At 44.0% G+C, this 17847-nt stretch overlaps 1 protein-coding gene across 5 annotated transcripts in view; it reads right to left on the bottom strand.

Moving 5' to 3' along the window:
- GGACT (gamma-glutamylamine cyclotransferase) overlaps positions 1-16841 on the bottom strand; it is a 49340-nt gene extending 32499 nt beyond the window's left edge. For 2 of the 5 annotated variants that reach the window (XM_073894339.1, XM_025874783.2), the window contains exons 1-2: positions 16386-16734; positions 12549-12720 (exon numbers count right to left, since the gene is read on the bottom strand). The gene's annotated coding sequence lies outside the window, so the exon portion shown is untranslated. Of the gene's footprint in view, positions 1-7434; positions 8228-12548; positions 12721-16385; positions 16735-16758 lie in introns of those variants that run through there. The other 3 variants (XR_012378729.1, XM_073894340.1, XM_073894341.1) reach the window with 3 other exon arrangements.
- Positions 16842-17847: the final 1006 nt, after the last annotated feature.

Genomic DNA, 17847 nt, shown 5'->3' with positions numbered 1-17847 from the left:
AAGGTATACATGGGATGATTTGACACATGTACACATTGTGAAATGATCACCACCATCAAGCTCAGTACCACACCCCTCAGCCCACAGAGTCACTGCGCATCCCTAGAGCAGATTCCTCGCAGCTGAATTTTGTACCTGTGCCCACCAGCTCCCATTTCCCTCTCCCCCTAGTCCCTGGCAATCACCTTTCTATTCTCTGCTTCTACGATTTCAACATTTTCAGATTCCACATATAAGTGACATTATACAGAGTTTATCTTCCTGTGTTTGGCTAATTCCACTTAGCATAACATCCTCCGGGTCCATCCATGTTGCTGCAAATGGCAGGATTTCCTTCTTTTTTATGGTTGAATAATATACATATATGATATGAATATAATACACTTAATATGAATAATAGTATATAAAATTCCATTATTTTATATATGTATAACTCCATATATAATGGAATACACACACACACACTTTATTCATCTGTTGACAGACACTTTGGTTGTTTCCATATCTTTCCTATTGTGAGTAAGGTCCTTTAGTTTTATGCTGATGCTACTTTAGAATTACTAATTTTGCGGTGAAAGAGGCTTCACTATCTTCTGTTTACTTTAAAAACAGGGAAGGCATACTAATTCACGAGATTTTCTAGAAAAGATTTTTGCTTAACCTTCATCTATATGGAAAGTTCAATTAACCAGAAAAGCAAATTTTCCAAATGTTAAACATTTAAAATGTGTGGAAACCTGCATCTTTAAAAATAAAACGCTTCAATTGTCCAAGTGACACAAAAAGGAAAATAAAATACATAAAAATAAAGATAATATAAAAAAAGATCCTAGGAAACTAAAAGGTGGTCCCTTCCATGTTTAGTACAGATTAGGCCTTTAAAGTGCCCCATCATTTTCTGTAACTGTGAGAGCATTCCTTGAATAGTATCACCGAATACAAATGTTCTAGGAGCGTCATGTTTTTACTCTCTTATTATTCAAGGTCCGCCTTCAGTACAAATATTAGGCAACAAGAATAATCATGTTAAAAACGTAGAATAAATTACATTTTTTACTTTCAACACCTGGTGTCACCAGCATAACACAGTACAGGGCTCTACAGGCTCTGAGCTGGGTGCCCTGCGGGGCTGGCAGCAGCCGGGCCTTCACGGGGGAGGGCAGCCCAGGCACAATTCACACCTTGCAGAAGCAGGATTTAACCACTCCCTCAGGCGGCTGAATTCCCAGGAATCACCCAGGGTTAAAGGACAGTCTTTAGGCTTGTTTTTAACTTTGACCATAGTGATGCAAGGGAAAGACTGGAGTGAAGTAAACCTGAAAGGCTTTTTCTCTCTCTGTAATGTTCCACAAGTGATGGCCTGGGCCCTTCCCCGCCCCAGTCCTGTGGCCTTGTATGTCTACTCCCCACATTCACAGGTGATCTTGTTTAGATTGGCTTGCTGATGACAGGCCTGAAATTAAAAAAACCCAAGTCTCCATGAAAACATCATTCTTTAAAGTCACTGTTCAGGTCAGACTTCAAACAAAGGGGGGACGTCAGGAAGGAGAAGCCGTCCTTCAGAGGCCCTGACTACAGATCACAGCGTTGACCTCCAAGAGGGATTGGTTAGAATTGGGAAGCCTGGTGCAGTCCAGCCGCCAGAGCCAAGGAAACTTCCGTTGCCCCTTGTGTGAGATAAAATGGAAGGGATTGGTACAACGTGAACCTGTGTTTTTAAAATGAGGTGACTGCCCAGCAGCTCTTTGTTTCCTGCAAAACTCTCTCTGCAGAAGCTGGTTTCTCACCACGGAGGTCCACGAGCCAATGTGGACAATACGGAATGGGAAAGCAGCACCTGCTGCGGCCCGGCGCCTGCCGGTAACTGGGAGGCACCCGCACCACCTGGTGCCCCAAGCCCTCCTTCTTCCCACCCTGACCGCTCCCGGGTATTGATAACAAGGTCACTTAATTTATTATCTTGGATGGCCACCTCCTAAATGGTCTCACTGCCGCTAGGCTTGCCCTCCCCCACCCTCCCGGCAGGTGCGTGCAGAACTGTGCCCTCCCCATTTCCCGGCCTGGGCTCTGGGGGGCACCCTGTCAGACAGCCCCACTGATCCTGTACCCCCGTGATCATGTCCTTGTGTGATTCCTGCCCCCTGCCCAAAGGCCCAGTTTAGTGACTTGCTTCAAGGGAACACAATACAGAGGATGCGATGGGATGTGACTTCTGAGGTGAGGTTATGAAAACTGTGGCTTCCATCTGGGGGCTCTCTGGTGCATTCTCTCCCTAAACCCCTCGCCGTCAGGGAGGCCAGCTGCCATGCTATCAGACTCTCTGAGGAGACACCCATGCGAGAGGAACTGAGGTCTCTGCCCAGAGCTGGAAAGGGCCCAGGGCCTGCTGGCTATCACGAGCGTGAGATCCTTCCCCAGTCAGTCTGGAGATGAGCCAAACCTGGCCAACACCCTTCCTCACTGCAGCCTTCTAAGACCCTGAAGCCACACAGCCAAACAGCTCCCAGATTCTCACCCGCAGAAACCAGGGAATAATGCATGTTGTCCGCACTCACTGATACTGCGGGTAATTTGTCATATGGTTATAGACAACACACTCAGAAGAGTCAAGTCGGAGTTTCTGCCTGTGGTTCACACAGGCCAATCACTGTCCAGCCCCATTTTTCTCTTCTGCCACATGTAGGCCACGCCTTATACTGCTCTGTGGCAGGTGTCACCTGTCCCCTTCTTCGCTCATAAGGCTGCCCCTAAGCAACTTCTTCCTTCCTCAACATGCTGCCTGGCAAAATCCTACCCATCCTTCAAGGTATCCAGGTCACTTCAAACATCATCTCCCCTGTGCAGTCCTCCCTGTGAGCAGAACGGCTTCCGCCACTGAGTCCTCAGAATGCACCTCCTTGCTTTCTGGCACAAGATGTTCTCATCTTGGACATTCTCTGTCCCAGGCCTGGAACTGGCCATTTCCCCAAGGAGCTCTGTTCCCACCTGCGGTGGAAAATGGTATTTAGAAGCCAAGATCTGTGCGTGAAGTGTGCCTGTTGGTCCTGCGGTGTTATCTGCCCAAACAGGCCCCCTCAGGGGAATACATACATGTATATCTATATATATAAATACAGAAACACACACACACATAAATATATACATACATATTTACATCAGTGTGTACTGAAAACCATGAGTTCACATCCACACACCTGACCTGATTCACACCACAGGGTTCAACCTAATTCTCGAAATTTCTGTACTGGCAACTCCCTTCAAGAGCAGCAAACTGACTCGCATTATCTTTAGTACAGTTAATTACGTGGTCGATCTTTGCGTATGTAACTAATTTCCAATTTCAGTGACAACTGTCTCGCCTGCAGGTAAACTGTCCTCTTGCCACTGAGGCTCAGACACCCCACGTCAAGAAGACCCGCTGAAAGGACAGACTACTCACCCCACTCAGCCTGGGGCTCCCTACACCAGGTGCAAGGCGTGGAGACAGTGACTTCATCTCCTTATGTGAGGAGCTGCAAAGCTGCAATGCACAGGTGCACTCACACGAGCACAGAAAGAACTGGGGGCCACCAGGCTCCTGTGTCGCTGCTAACATGTGGCTTCCATTCTCAAGGTCCTCTTATGAGAAAAGATGGTTGGCAGTCCGTTGGCCATAATGTCTTCATGCACAGGAGCAGGAACCATGAAGGGCAGGGTGAGGAACAGGGCCGACTGCCAGGGGACTTGGGTTCCTTCCTTTGCAAAACTTCCCAGAAGTCCCACAGATTTCTGCATCCTGTCCTTGACCATAACTCAAGGCACACTGTCACTCTGAATAAAACTGCAGATCAGTAACTAAGGAAGGAGAGACTGGATATTTGGTAGTGACCACAATTTCTGCCACTCCCACTTCTTTACTTACTGGCCGATATCCTGCTTTCAGGAATAACTGAAGACCTTGAAGCACTGTCGACTCTCACCTATCACTAGGTTTTTAAATTCCCACAGTGAGTCCTCCTAAGGGCAGGGACTCTTAGAGAAGCTTAAATGGTGCTCAGCTGCTGTATCACTACTTCTCTATTAATCTAAACATCCCTTATGTGAGAAAATGGTGCAAGGGGCCTTTCCAAGAGCTTGCTGACACTCCAAGAAAACCACCACCTCTGAGGACATATTACAGCCCTTTACCTGTGTAAGAACACTATGCAAGGAGTAGATCAAAACTCCAACACCAACCAGCACACAGTTCAAGAGAGATGGGGGCAGAGAGCAATGAAACCAGTCCAAGCTTTCTGCCAAGCCAAAGGAAAGGGAAAAAGAAAAAGGGGGAAATAATACAGTGGAAGATAACCGCAGAAATGGGGGGGGCTGACACATGAGAACCACTCTTTTGGAAGTCCTAGGGAGACTTATCTTGTAAAATCACCCAGGAGGTAAGCCTTGATACACTGCAGATGAATTCATCTGAATCAATGTCGTTTCTCCGCAAAGACGACCCGAGGACTGCTGTTTAATGGAAAGGCACTACAGAAGTTTTTCTATTTATAAATTATTATAGCAGTGTAATTTCTTGATATTGTTCCAACATCCTTCAGATCATAGATGTACAGTGTTATTTCTGGAAGCAGGAGAAAGCATGGTATATGAGGAACACATATACTTCTGAAACAGATGGGTTTCACCTCATGGTCAGGTAAACCCCTGCTTACCCTTTAGCTATGTGACCTGTTCAAGGTGTTTCATCTCTGTGAACCTCAGTTACATCACCTAAAAAATGGGGAGAATAATGCCCACCTCAAGGGTTAATATAGGAGGATTATATGAAATAATGTATATAAAAATTCTGCCACACAGTGATTTAATAAGTATTAGTCCCCTTCCAAGAGAAGGGCAAATCAAAGAATTACCCTAAGGACTAAACAACAGAATGTATCACAGATATAAGAGTGCCTGGCATGTAGTTTGTACGTCCAATAAATGCTACCTCCTTTTTAACTTACTCATCCACAAAAAAAGCCATGTTTTCTAGCATGATTGAATGGTGTTCTTGATAATGAAGTTTAACCTTTTATGCACAGAAAATAATTGTATAAACCCTCACTGCATTAGTAAACACTGTAGACTAAAAATGATGCAGCACCTCCTTGTTCACTGTAGCATTATTCACAATAGCAAAGAAGTGGAAGACACCCAAGTGTCCATCAATAGATGACTGGATAAATAAAATTCAGTTTTATGTATAAAACTGAATATATACAATATTCAGCTTTAAAAAGGAAAGGAATGCTGTCACACGCTACAAAATGGACAAACCTTAGGGACATTACACTAAATAAAATAAGCCAGTCACAAAAAGAAAAATACTGTGTGATTCCACTTACATGAGGTACCTAGAAGAGTCAAATTCACAGAGACAGAAAGTAGAATGTGGTTGCTAGGAGCTGGGGGGAGGGGGCTGCTGTCTAATAGGTGCACAGTTTCAGTTTTGCAGGATGAAACAGTTTTGGAGGTGTGTTATACAACACTGTGAATATACTGAACTCTACTGAACTGTACACATAAAAATGGTTAAGGTGGTAAATTTTGTTATTTTTGTATCACAATAAAAAATAAAATTATTTTTTAGGTGATATGACTTGTAAGCTTTCCTCATAACGCAGGCTCATCGTACTGATTAATTATAGACTATGCTACAGATAAATCTATGCAGTTTGCTGTCCAGAGATGACTCCATATCAAGCCTCAGGGGTTACTCTAGAATCTGCTTTCTTAAATAAATATCTGGGATTTGTTAGGATTTAGCTGCTAAAGGAAAAAGTGAAACTTGACATCTTTTGGTATATAATATGTGGTATTACCATCAGAGAATTTCAAGATGTGAAAGCTGGAAGAAACTTTCAAAATTACATTTTAAAAGTGAAGAAGTGAAATCTAGGCTGTACTCATACTGAATGATTCGCCTAAGAGCACACAGGTAACAATTATGAACAGAGCCGGAAAGAGAAAACATCTCCTGATTCCCCCTACAATCCTCTTGTACAACGAGGCCTTGGCTCTCCAGGATGCCTCACCTCTGAACGGCACTGTTTAATACGCTGCCACCAGGGGGCAGCACGTGTTTTAGTCTGGTATTCTGAAACCCCAACGTTAAGGCCCCAATACATGTCTTGCCCCTTCCTCCACTCCCCCAGTATATATGCGCATTTATAGCACTTTATTAATATCAACAGGAATAAAGTTTAAACAACATCTATAATAAGTTTTTAAACAAAACAAAGACTTAGGTCCAATGAAGGTTAACAACCTTCCTATTCCTTCACTATTTTTAATTTATTCCAATCCTAATTAATGTAAGGGTCAATTACTGTAAATTTTAAACCAAAAATGACTTAGCCACGGAAACCCTCCCATTTCTTTACATTTTGAACCAAATTTTCCTAACACTTGGCCTCTCAGACTTCGTACCACAACAACATCAAGCCCATCGGCAACTTGTCCCCCACCCTCCTTTGTCAGGCTTAGTTTTTCTTTCTAATGCCCCCATGTTACAGAGGAAGCTCTGTCAATAGGCCTAACTCTTCGGCAACTTTTCAGAAGTCGAACAGAGAGATTCTAGATGACAGTAATTTGCACTCTTTTTAAATGATACTACAAAATGGAAGCTCAAACCATAGCAGCTGAAGGGTGAGACGTGACAGGGCCGTCCCTCAGCAGTGACCCTGAGCACCCGGACACAGTTTCATCTAATTCGAGAAGGGAGGGACAACAACATTAGCAATGACCTTTAGGTAATTAATCCTGGAGGCAACTCCACACTTGCAGGCGATAGCGAGCAGTGAGACCACCCAAAGAGAGGACCATGATCTTTATTTCACAAACAAATTTCAAATGGTTTTCTTCCTTGAGCTCTCTGCTTACATCCAGCTGCTCTCATGTAATTTACTATTCACGGATCAATCTTTTTCTTTTTTGTTAATAAAGTTGTTGTTGTTTTTAGAAGCAGGGGTGGGGGGAGAGTAGGGGCAGAGGGAGGGAGGGAGAGAGGGAGAGAGAGAGAGAGAGAGAGAGAATCTTAAGCAGGCTCCACACCCAGCACAAAGCCCAACGTGGGGCTCCATCTCACGACCCTAAGGTCATGGCCTGAGGTGAAATCAAGAATCAGACGCTTAACTGGCTGAGCCACCCAGGTGCCCCCCCTCCCTGATCAATCTAATCTAACAGAAAACTGGCAAAAGCAGTTATGGCACTATTGGATAAAACAGAAATGAGACATGCACAAGATGCATATAATGAATCAATCACTGCAAAATGTATTCAGATACTATTCTGTAATCCTCTGCCAAATATGATGTGTCAACTGGTGAGACTTAAAGTCTCCTCTCTAAATAATACTCTGGTTTTAATTTAATATTTTCCATATAGAATATTTACCATATTTAAATATGGAATATCACCAGAAAACCAGAAATAGTTATTTTTATAACAGGTATATAAAGTAAATTTAATTCAGTAATTTATTCAAGAGTTATTAAAAATAACTTTTCATAATACTCAAAAAACTGAAATCAGATAATTAAAAAAAACACATCTATTAGGAGGGCTTAAATTTAAAAAACCTGACAATATCAAGTGCTAACAAAAATATGGAGCAACTGGAACTCTCATACATTGTTAGTTGAGATGCAAAATGATGGGGTACAGCCACTCTGGAAAAGTTTGGCAGTTTCTCAAAAAGTTAAGCATATGCTTATCATATGACCCAGCCATTTTGCTCCTGGGGATCTGCTCTAAAAGATGAAAAATTTCGATCACATAAAAACCTACATACCAATGTTTGTAGCCGCTTTATTCATAATCCCCCCCAAACGGTAAAGGATCCGATGTTCTTCAACAGTACATGGATACATAAACTGGGGTATGCCCATAAGATGGAATACACTCCTCAGCAATAAAAAAGAATACACACATGGAAGAATCTCAAAGATGTTGTCTGAGTGAAAGAAGCCAGTCTCAAAGGTTACATACTATTTGATTTCATTTACGAGACATTCATTATGTGACATGTGAAAAGGCAAAACTTTTCTAGATGGAGACAGATCCGGGTACCTAGGTGGCTCAGTTGGTTAGGCATCTGACTACTGATTTCAGTTCAGGTCATGGTCTCAAGGTCCTGGGATCAAGCCCCACATTGGAATCCGCACTCAGTATGGAATCTGCTTGGGAGATCATGCTCTCTCTCTGCCCCCCCCTCAAATAAACAAATAAACAAACAAATATTAAAAAAAAAAAAAAAAAAGATGGGGACCGGATCAAGGGTTGTCAGCAATTAGGGGAAGGGTTTGACTTACAATGGGACAGAATGAAGGAGGGCTTGGTATTTTCTGGTTTTGTTTTCTGGCTTTTTTTGGTGGTGGAACTGTTCTGTAAAAGAACTCTGATGAGGGTTACATCGATCAATTTTAAAACTTGCAGAATTATACAAGAAAAAAGGCCAATTTTACTTCATATAAAATTCTAGTAATAATGAGAGTATGAGAGTATGTAACTACTCTAAAACAGTTAAAAATAAGAGGTAAAAGAATAAGAAACTCTGAATTAAGCTAATGCCTGGCATACATCAATATTTATTATTAAAAGAGACTTAGGAGATATAAAAACCGAATATAATGAATGGGCTTTTTTTTTTTTTTTTTTAAAGATTTGATTTATTTATTCATGAGAGACAGACAGAGAGAGAGAGAGGCAGAGGGAGAAGCAGGCTCCCAAGGAGCAGGGAGCCCGATGTGGGACCCGATCCCAGGACCCTGGGATCATGACCTGAGCCGAAGGCAGACGCTTAACCATCTGAGCCACCCAGGCGCCCGAATGGGCTTTGTTTTGACCCTGGTTTGAATAAACCAACTGCACAGACCTTTTTAGGCAAATGGGGATATTTGAATATAGTATTAGATGATATTAAGGATTTTTCATTCATTGTTAGGTAGGACTATAGTTACGTAAAAAACTAAACTTTAAAAAAATTCATACTAAAATATTTAGTGATAAAATGACATGATTTCTAGTGTTTGCTTCAAAATTCTCCAGAAGTAAGCAAAAAAAAAAAAAAACCTCAAAAAACAAAAAACAAAAAACACAAAAAAACAAAGGGAGAAGGGCAAATGGAACAGTGTGGCAAAGCCAGGATGGTGCACAGATTTCTGATGCTGTGTGGGTTCATGAAGGTTTAAGGTTTACTGTGCTCTCCTTTTGAGTATGTTCATAATAAATGCTGAGAGAGAAAAAACCCCGGTGACTTAATCTTCATAAGTACTCCCCCAAATGCCCTAACTGTTCTTTATTCATATATAAGATACACTACAGTAGACCCTTGAACAACACTGGGGTTGGGGGCACCAACACCCTGCATTTGAAAAATCTGAGTATTACTTCTGACTCCCCAAAAACTTAACTACTAAGAGCTTATTGGTGACCAGAAGCCCTAGTTGTAACATGTATGTCAAATAATGCATATTTTGTATGCTATATGTATCATATACTGTATTTTTACAATAAAGTAAGCTAGAGAAGAGATGTTATTTAAAAAATCATGGGGAAGAAAAGTACATTTACAAATACTGCATTTATCAAAAAACAAAAGCTGCATATAAGCAGGCTCACAAAGTTCAAACCTGTGTTGTTCAGGGGTCAATTGTGATTTCCCCTTAGTTTTTATTTGGCTTTTATACTCTGTATTTAACTTCACAGAAAGCCAAGTTGAGGGAAGAGAGTCCAGGCAGTTGTGATTCTTCTCACAAATAAGGGCTTCATAATGGTACAAGTAATGGCTTAAAGAATGCTTCGCAAATCTCATTTAATGCTCATAAACTAGTAAAATCACCGTGAGATGAAGAAATATTAATAATTTTCATTAACTTCTCTGCTGCATACTAAGCGCAGGTGACAACATCAGGAAGAGGTAACTAACGACCACAAGTTTAAAGATAGATGCAGTAATATGAACACATGGAGGAGAGGACAGCATAATACAAGTCTAATTTACTCTTCCTCACTCTAATTTATTCTGACATAACTCAAAATATCAGAGTTCCAATAACACTCTCAAGCAACTGGAAATATCTTTCTTACTGGTGGCCTATTAAGTGGAAGATACTATGTGGGAATCAAAATGAGGACGGTGTGGTTCTCATCTAATGCTAAATAGTTTAGCATGAATTTTGTTTGAAATAGTCCAGCAGGGTTTAAGGCTAGTGTGCAAAAACAATTACACAGGCAAAAATAGCAGAGAAAAGTAAAAGGCTGAAGAGCCGCAAGCAGCAACGGCCCCATCGGGGCGCAGAGGCAGGAGTGACCCGTGGGGAGGGTGGGGCACGGGAGTGAGTCAAGGGTTCTGAGCACTGTTCAGTGGAGCTCGTCTGTCTCCTTCACCCAGAAGCCCCTCTTTCCAGTGCTGAAGGAGACTACCCAAGCGTCTAGAGCCACTGTGTCAGCAGGGACGAGCAGAGGCACCACGCCCTGGGGATTATTAGCGCCTGGTAATAACTGTCTGATGGTCCCAAATGTCTGGAGCACTGCCCTGATCCTGCAGCAGCTACAGCAGCACAAGGGGAGGTGACTACATGAAGGCCTCCCAAAGATCCCCAGAATCTGTGAACATGTTACCTTGCATGGCATAAGGGATGTGATTAATGTCAAGGGCCTTAAAATGCAGAAATTATCTTGGACTATCCAAATGGGCCCGATCTAACTACACGAGTCCTCAAACGTGCAGCAGCTTTCCTGGCTGGGGGTAGAGAAAGCTGTAGCCATGGTGGAAGGGCAAGGGGAAAAACGCCACCTGTCAAGGCAGAGGGAGGGGGCCATGAACCAAGGAATGCGGGAGGCCTCTCGAAGTGGGACAAGGCAAGAAAACAGGTTCTCCCCCAGGGCTTCCAGGGGGGGACAAGCCTCACTGATGCCCTGACTTCAGCCCAGTGAGACCCGTGTTGACTTCTGACCTAGAGAACCATAAGACAAGTAAGTATCTGTGTTGTTTGAAGCCATGAAGTTGGTGCCGCCTTGTTCCGGCAGCACCAGGCAACCCTGCTCCTCGTCGCTAGGCCTTTGCGTGTATGCCTGCACCCCCTTCTCTCACGTCACCAAGCAAGGGCATCTTCATTGGAATTAAAAGACAAGATCTTCCACATCTCACATCTCTGCTCAAAGGTGTTTTCCCCTGAAAAGGTCTTCCAAACCTGCTTACCCAGGACAGGTCATGACCCCCACTCCATACACTCACTTGGCACCTACACCTCTCCAGCTCAGTGCTTGCTTGACTGCAGCTATTCTCTCCTTCAGAGCTTACATTTATTGAGCATTTATTAAGTACTAAGTACCACGAGAAGGATTTTTCATGGGTTTTCTCATTCAATCCTCCCAACAAGCCTATCAGGTAGACATAATTATTATCCCTCACTTTTTTAAGTTAGAAAGGTCAAAATCACCCAGCTGGTAGGTGGCAGAGCCAGGGTTTGAAGCCAGGTGGTCTGACAAAGGAGTTGTTGCCCTTAACAATGCTGTCCCCCGTGGGAGAAATCTAAGTTCCAAGATCCTGTGCATTCCTTAACACAATGGCCCCAGTGTTCAACACAGAGAAGTTTCATAGTTGCTGAATATGAACAAATGGGATAAAGATGGTTTTTCCCCCTACTATTCTTTTTTTGTTTAAGAAAAACTTTTTTATTATGGAAAGTCAAATCTATACAGAAGTGATGATAGAATGATCCCCCAAACACCCGAATCCCAACTTCAACACTTACCAATGTAGGGTGATACTTAACACCAACATTTAATCAATTCAGTATTATATGATCTAGTAGAAAGAGCCCCCTTCAATATTCTTTTTTTTTTTTTTTTTTAAGATTTACTTATTTATTTGAGAGAGAGAGAGGGAGGGAGAGAGTGCAAGTGGGGGCAGGGGGAGGGAGAGAGAAACCCAAGCCGCCTCCACATAGAGGGTGGAGCCCAACGTGGGGCTTGATCTCACGACCCTGAGATCATGACCTGAGCTGAAACCAAGAGCCAGACGCTTAACTAACTGAGCCACCCAGGCGCCCCTCAATATTCTTCTTTTACAGAATCACATGTTCCTAGTTCTCATCACATATTCATTTACGTGTGTTATTAATTCTTAAAAAAAAACAATTTTGAAATGGACAAGTCTTTCTAAGCAAAACATAAATCGAGGTAACTATAAAGGGGAAATTGGAATTTTTTTCCCTATATAAAGTTAAATTTTCTGCAGAGCATAAATATTGTAAACAAAGTTAAAAAATGGGGGAAACAGTTGTAACACATATGACAAAATATTGGTATCTCCAGTGTATAAAGAATTCTTACAAATCAGTAAGAGAAAGATCAGTAACATGTTATCTGGAAAAATGAGTACAGGGATGCACAATTTCACCTTTAACCTTAAACAACAGAAAGACAAGGGCTTCCACAAGTGACACTCTTTGTCAAGGTACTTCCTCTGGTGCTCCAGGATTTAGGAGTAAGACACACTCTAGAACAGAAGAAAAAACAATTCTTACCCGTAAACTTGTTTTTTCAAAACTGGGTCACCGTGGAATCCAGCACCACAGGAAGTGTGAAAGCTTACAAAGCTTTTGACTTCAGAATCCTTTCCAAATGGGACAGCAGGGTAAGTACTCACTCCTCACAGCGTGACCAGTAGACCGTGGACCAGGTATCCAGCTCTCAGTCCTGATGGGGGATGAAGAGGAGGGCGCGTGAAGACAGTTGAGTGTTTAAGAGACAAGGGGCTTCAAAACAAAAACAAACCACCCAGCCCCTGCTGGGTGGCATCTGAAACCCTGGGCCTGGGCCCAGGAAGGAGGGTATTTCCATTCAGTGGGAAAATGTGGTCCACCAGCCGAGGGGCCACAGGGTGGCTTGAACAGAGGAGAGTTACCACTGACCTAGCAGAGGGGTTCAAAGTTCTCAACTTGAGAACCTGCCTTGAGAAACAGCAACCATATCCTCTCCTTCAAGTAAGGAAAATAAAATGAGAAAGAAAAAAGTGTACTTTCGGCCATCAGGCAAAGCCCATTTTAGGAATATTGAGCCTCTTGGATGAGGGTGTCTGAGTCTTTTAAAGTCATACATTTATATTAAAAAACAATTCAAATCACCTGCCAAAAATGGAGAAACCAAACCTAGTTAACCTAAACCTTTAGATCTAACTTTCAGCTTATAGGAAATATAGGGACAGAGGAGCAATCTAAACCATACTATACAAAAAGCCAAATAAATCCAGAATGTGAGGCATTTATGGGCAACCAAGGGCCACCAGTAAATCATTGGCATTAAAGAACTCACTGGAACTGTGATAGACCAGGGTCAGCAAACCCTGGCCCTCAAATAAGTCCAGCCTGCCAGTGGAGTTTAAGCCAAAAAGCCTTGAAAACAAAATTTTATTGTGACACAGCCACGCTCATTCACGTCCATATCATCTATAGCTACTTTTTGCAGGAACGCACAGTTGAGTAGTTGCAACTGAGACCACACAGTCAGCAAAGCCTGCGGGAGTTAGTGTCTGGAGCTTTTCACAAAGTCCGCCGAACCCCTGTCCTGGATTAAAAGAGGTAACAGCTCCTCAACAAAAGACCTCGTGTGGACCTTGTTTGGATTTCAACTCACACAAACCAACAGTAAAAGTAAGCGCATTTTTGAGGCGATCAAGGAACTTTGTGGACTGGGTCTTAGAAGACAGTTAATTATATATTAATAAATAACTTAATTATGGAATTACTGACAATACAATCAGGAGATGACAATGGTATAAAGGCTATATGAGAAAAAGACCTTTTGTCGGAAGCGCATACTGCACTGTCTAAGGGTGACATGATATGGTGTCTGGAATTTAAACTGCTTCAACAACAAAAAAGATGAAGCAGATAAGGGCCAAAGAAATTGTTTTAACAAACTGTTCGATCTATTTGTGGAAATATAATGGGGAAGTTCATTGTACTCTTCCCTCTGCTTTTGCATTTGCTTTAATAAAAAGGAAAAAAAAACCCAAACCTTGATCAAAAAGTAGAGTTTATAAGGACGCCTGGGTGGCTCAATCGGTTAAGTGTCCGACTCTTGATTTTGGCTCAGGTCATGATCTCAGGGTTGTGAGATCAAGCCCTGTGTCTGGGTCCATGCCTACTGTGGAGTCTGCTTAAGATTCTCTCTTTCCTTCTTCCTCTCCCCCACCCCTTCTTTAAAAAAAAAAAAAAAAAAAAAAAAGTAGGGTTTACAGCCAGACAGCCTTTCTCTTCAGGCAGGCCTCCCACCTCACCCATTCTGTCACGGAGTCCAGCTTCAGCACACCCTTTGCTCCTCTATCTCTGAACATAGTTACATTTTAAGCTCCTTACCTCTGTTCATGGTGTCTGCCACCAGGAATGCCCCATTCCACTCCTTAGCCCATCAAAATTCTACTCCCTGCTCAAAGTCCAGCCCAAATATGACCCCAGCCGGGTCCTCCAGTGACAATTCATCTCGCTGTGCCCCAACAGACCATTGCCTCTTTGAAATTTCTTTCATCCTTCTTAAAATTTCAACTCCTTACTGTGTCTGTTTCCTCATAATGCCATACAAATCCCGAGACTCCTAGCAACTGGGTCGTTTCTGTAATTCCACTGCAGGAGTATAATAACACCTTGTGCACAGTAAGCTCTGTCTACACAGCTCTCAGGTCCAAGGGCAGGTCCAACCTAAACAAAGCTATCCTGCCCTGAGCAGCTTCCCTGACAAGACTGAGACCTTCAATTGAAGAATGAATTTCTGTTAAATAAGAGGCCGGTCATGTTTACCTGGTGCTCTCTTAATAAAATCTCTAATTGCTAGGGTTTGCCTCTTAATAGAGAATGTTCTAGAGAAGAATGCTAAGATTGCTTGAATGTGTCCTCCTATCATTGCCTCTCCTTGGGACCTGTCCCTCTGCAAACAAACAATCCTTCATCCCCCTCCATACCAGTCTGCAGGGGGCCCTACCCCCTGGTAAAACACCTGGCTAACTGTGGGTACAAAGCCTTCCAGCGACTCCACTTGGAAGAGCTGACACAGGCTGGAACTTTCAAGAGATCTCACTAGATTAAAAAAAAAAAAAAATGAACAGATAATTTTAAAAACAGTAACAGCTTCTGTCTCTGTTCTCTTGTACTTCCTGCTGCCCAATAGCTAAGGCCAGCATGAATAACCACCCTCTCTAGGTCTGACGCTAACAGTTAAGACACGCGTTGGCAAGGTCAACTAGTCCAAAAATATTGCTGAACAAAAACCCACCAATTAGAAATTAATTTAACTTTACAAATTCAGCTTTTGAAATACAAACGCTCTACCAAGGTTGTCTGCTTATTCAGGAACTTCTGGCTTCTCCTGGGAGTCATTTCAGGAAAACAAGGCATTTGGGAAAATGAGGGCAAACTGCAGGAGCTCTCCATATTAGCATTTCAATAAATTGAACGAGACCAGGGAGAATAGTCTTCTGTTATAGGAAAAAGTACACAAGGACAGTGTGAGACCTACACTTTATATAGGTCAATCCAACAGATTTAGGTGTCCTTTAGTTTTGTTTTGCTTTTTTTATTGGGGGGAGGGGCAGAGGGCGAGGAAGAGGGAGACTCTTAAGCAGGCTCCACGTTTGGGGCTCGTTCACAAAACCCTGAGATCAGGACCTCAGTGGAAATCAAGAGTCTGATGCATAACCCACTGAGCCACCCAGGCATCCCTGTCCTTTAGTTTTTAATACATGATTTCTCCCTAGGACATTTGGCAAAAAGAATGATCTGCTTTTTAAAAAGTGGCTACAGGGGTGCCCGGGTGGCTCAGACGGTTGGGCGTCTGTCTGCCTTGGGCTCTGGTCGTGGTCTCCGGGTCCTGGGATGGATCCCCCGGTGGGGCTCCCCGCTCAGCTGAGAGTCGGCTTCTCCCTCTGCCTCTCCCCCTGCTTGCGCTCTTTCTCTCTCAAATGAATAAATAAAAAATCTTAAAAAAAAAAGTAGCTACAAGTCTAATGCATTTTCTAATCAGTTATATTAATAAGGCAAGCTTGGAGTCAAGAAGGTACGTTTAAGAAACTGTGCACTGACAGGGTTTCCAGTGCAACTACCGAGTTCTCTTTGGCCAACGGAGTGAAAGCGCAATAACCAGACTTGGTGACTAAGGCAGCAAGAGACATTTCTCCCCATGACTGAGACATGACGTGTCACTAACAGCTCCAAAGAAACCTCAGGTCAGAAACTGACAAATGCCACAAGTTTCTGGATTTCTTTGGCAGCTTTTGGTTCCCTCACAAACAGGAATCTCCGAAATCAAAAACAGAATTTCCGAAAAGTGCTGCCCTCGTTCACCTGAGAGTTCGTTTTAAAACTACCTACTGGATAATCCTCACTCTCCTGAGTACGAACGGGCAGCGTCCACACCTGCAGACAGTTCCTAACTTTTTCGGCCCTCGCCCACTCTGGCGGGGGTGCCCGCGTCCCGCCGCGTGCGGCGGCTCTGGGGACCCGTTTCGTGGCCGGCTGCCCCCCTGCTTCCCGGCTGGTCCCGCAAGGCCGCCCGCGGCCCCTTCGCGGCCAGGCTCGGTCCCCGGCCTCCGCTTCCCCTCCCCTGCTCCCGCGGCCGCCGCACTGGGCGCGAACGCAACGCGCCGCGCAGGGACGGCCGCCCCGAGTCCCCGGCGTCCCCAGAGCCCCCGCGCGGAGGGAGCGGGGACAGGAGCCCCGGCTCGGCCCGCATCCAGCGCCTCACCTGCCGCAGAGCGCGGCGCGGGTGGGGACAGCCCGCCGGGCAGCCGGCGGAAATCGGGGGCGAGCCCGGCGCAGGCGCCTCGGGAGGCCGCCCCCGGCGGCGCCCCCTGGAGGCCGGACGCGGCACCCGCCCGCCCGGGGCCCCGAGCACACACCTGGGCACGCGCTGGGACCCACGCCACCGCGCACACCTGGGGCGCCCCGCCACCGACGCTCTGCTCGAATGCGTCCCGCGTGGGGCCTCATGGCAGCCTTGGCTCTGTGTGCGACCCAGACACACCCGGGGGCACACCACAGATACACACCAAGAAATGAACGCGCCCCTGGGAATGCATCCTGGAGGACAGGTACACACAACACCAAAGGCTCACACTAGAGCATCCACACTCAGTGCTGGTATCATACTGGATACACGTAATCCTATAGTCGATACCAACACATATTCTTCTATTCTCCCTTTTTATTTTTATTTTTTTAATTTTATTTTATTATGTTAGGTTAATCACCATACGTTACATTAGTTTTTGATGCAGTGTTCCATGATTCATTGTTTGCGTCTAACACCCAGTGCTCCATGCAGTACCTGTCCTCCTTAATACCCATCACCAGGCTAACCCATCCCCCCACCCCCCTCCCCTCTAGAACCTTCAGTTTGTTTCTCAGAGTCCACAGTCTCTCATGGTTCATCTCCCCCTCCAATATTCTCCCTTTTTAAAAAACAGTGGTTGTAGGGGACAATGAAAGAAATGACTTCCCGAAGGTTCCCTGGCTCCTAGGACTAAACTTGAATCCCAGAAATTAGAAGAGTGAAGACCAAAAGCAGAAGGAGAATTTTTCTCCAGAGACTTTGTTCATTCTGGGTTTAAGCAGTGCTCCTTTTGGGACCCAGGTGACCAAGAAGGGCACCGAGATAGGGGTCCACTTCTGTCACCTCTCCTCAAAGACACAAATATATAAGTAGTTACTGGAATAGCAATAATCCCCCTTAATCTTCTTCTGCACCTTCCATTTTTTCACGTATGTGGACTAGTTGAAATTTTATTGTGATTTGATTTTTATCCAAACATTTCTGATAATATAGATGTGGTTG

Source organism: Callorhinus ursinus, unplaced genomic scaffold (genome assembly GCF_003265705.2).
Source record: "Callorhinus ursinus isolate GAN/ISIS: 27379988/994484 unplaced genomic scaffold, GSC_fseal_2.0 scaffold7, whole genome shotgun sequence".
Classification (NCBI taxonomy): Eukaryota; Metazoa; Chordata; class Mammalia; order Carnivora; family Otariidae; genus Callorhinus; species Callorhinus ursinus.
The sequence above is the reverse complement of the archived record's forward strand: the minus strand, read 5'-3'. Positions and strand labels throughout refer to the sequence as shown.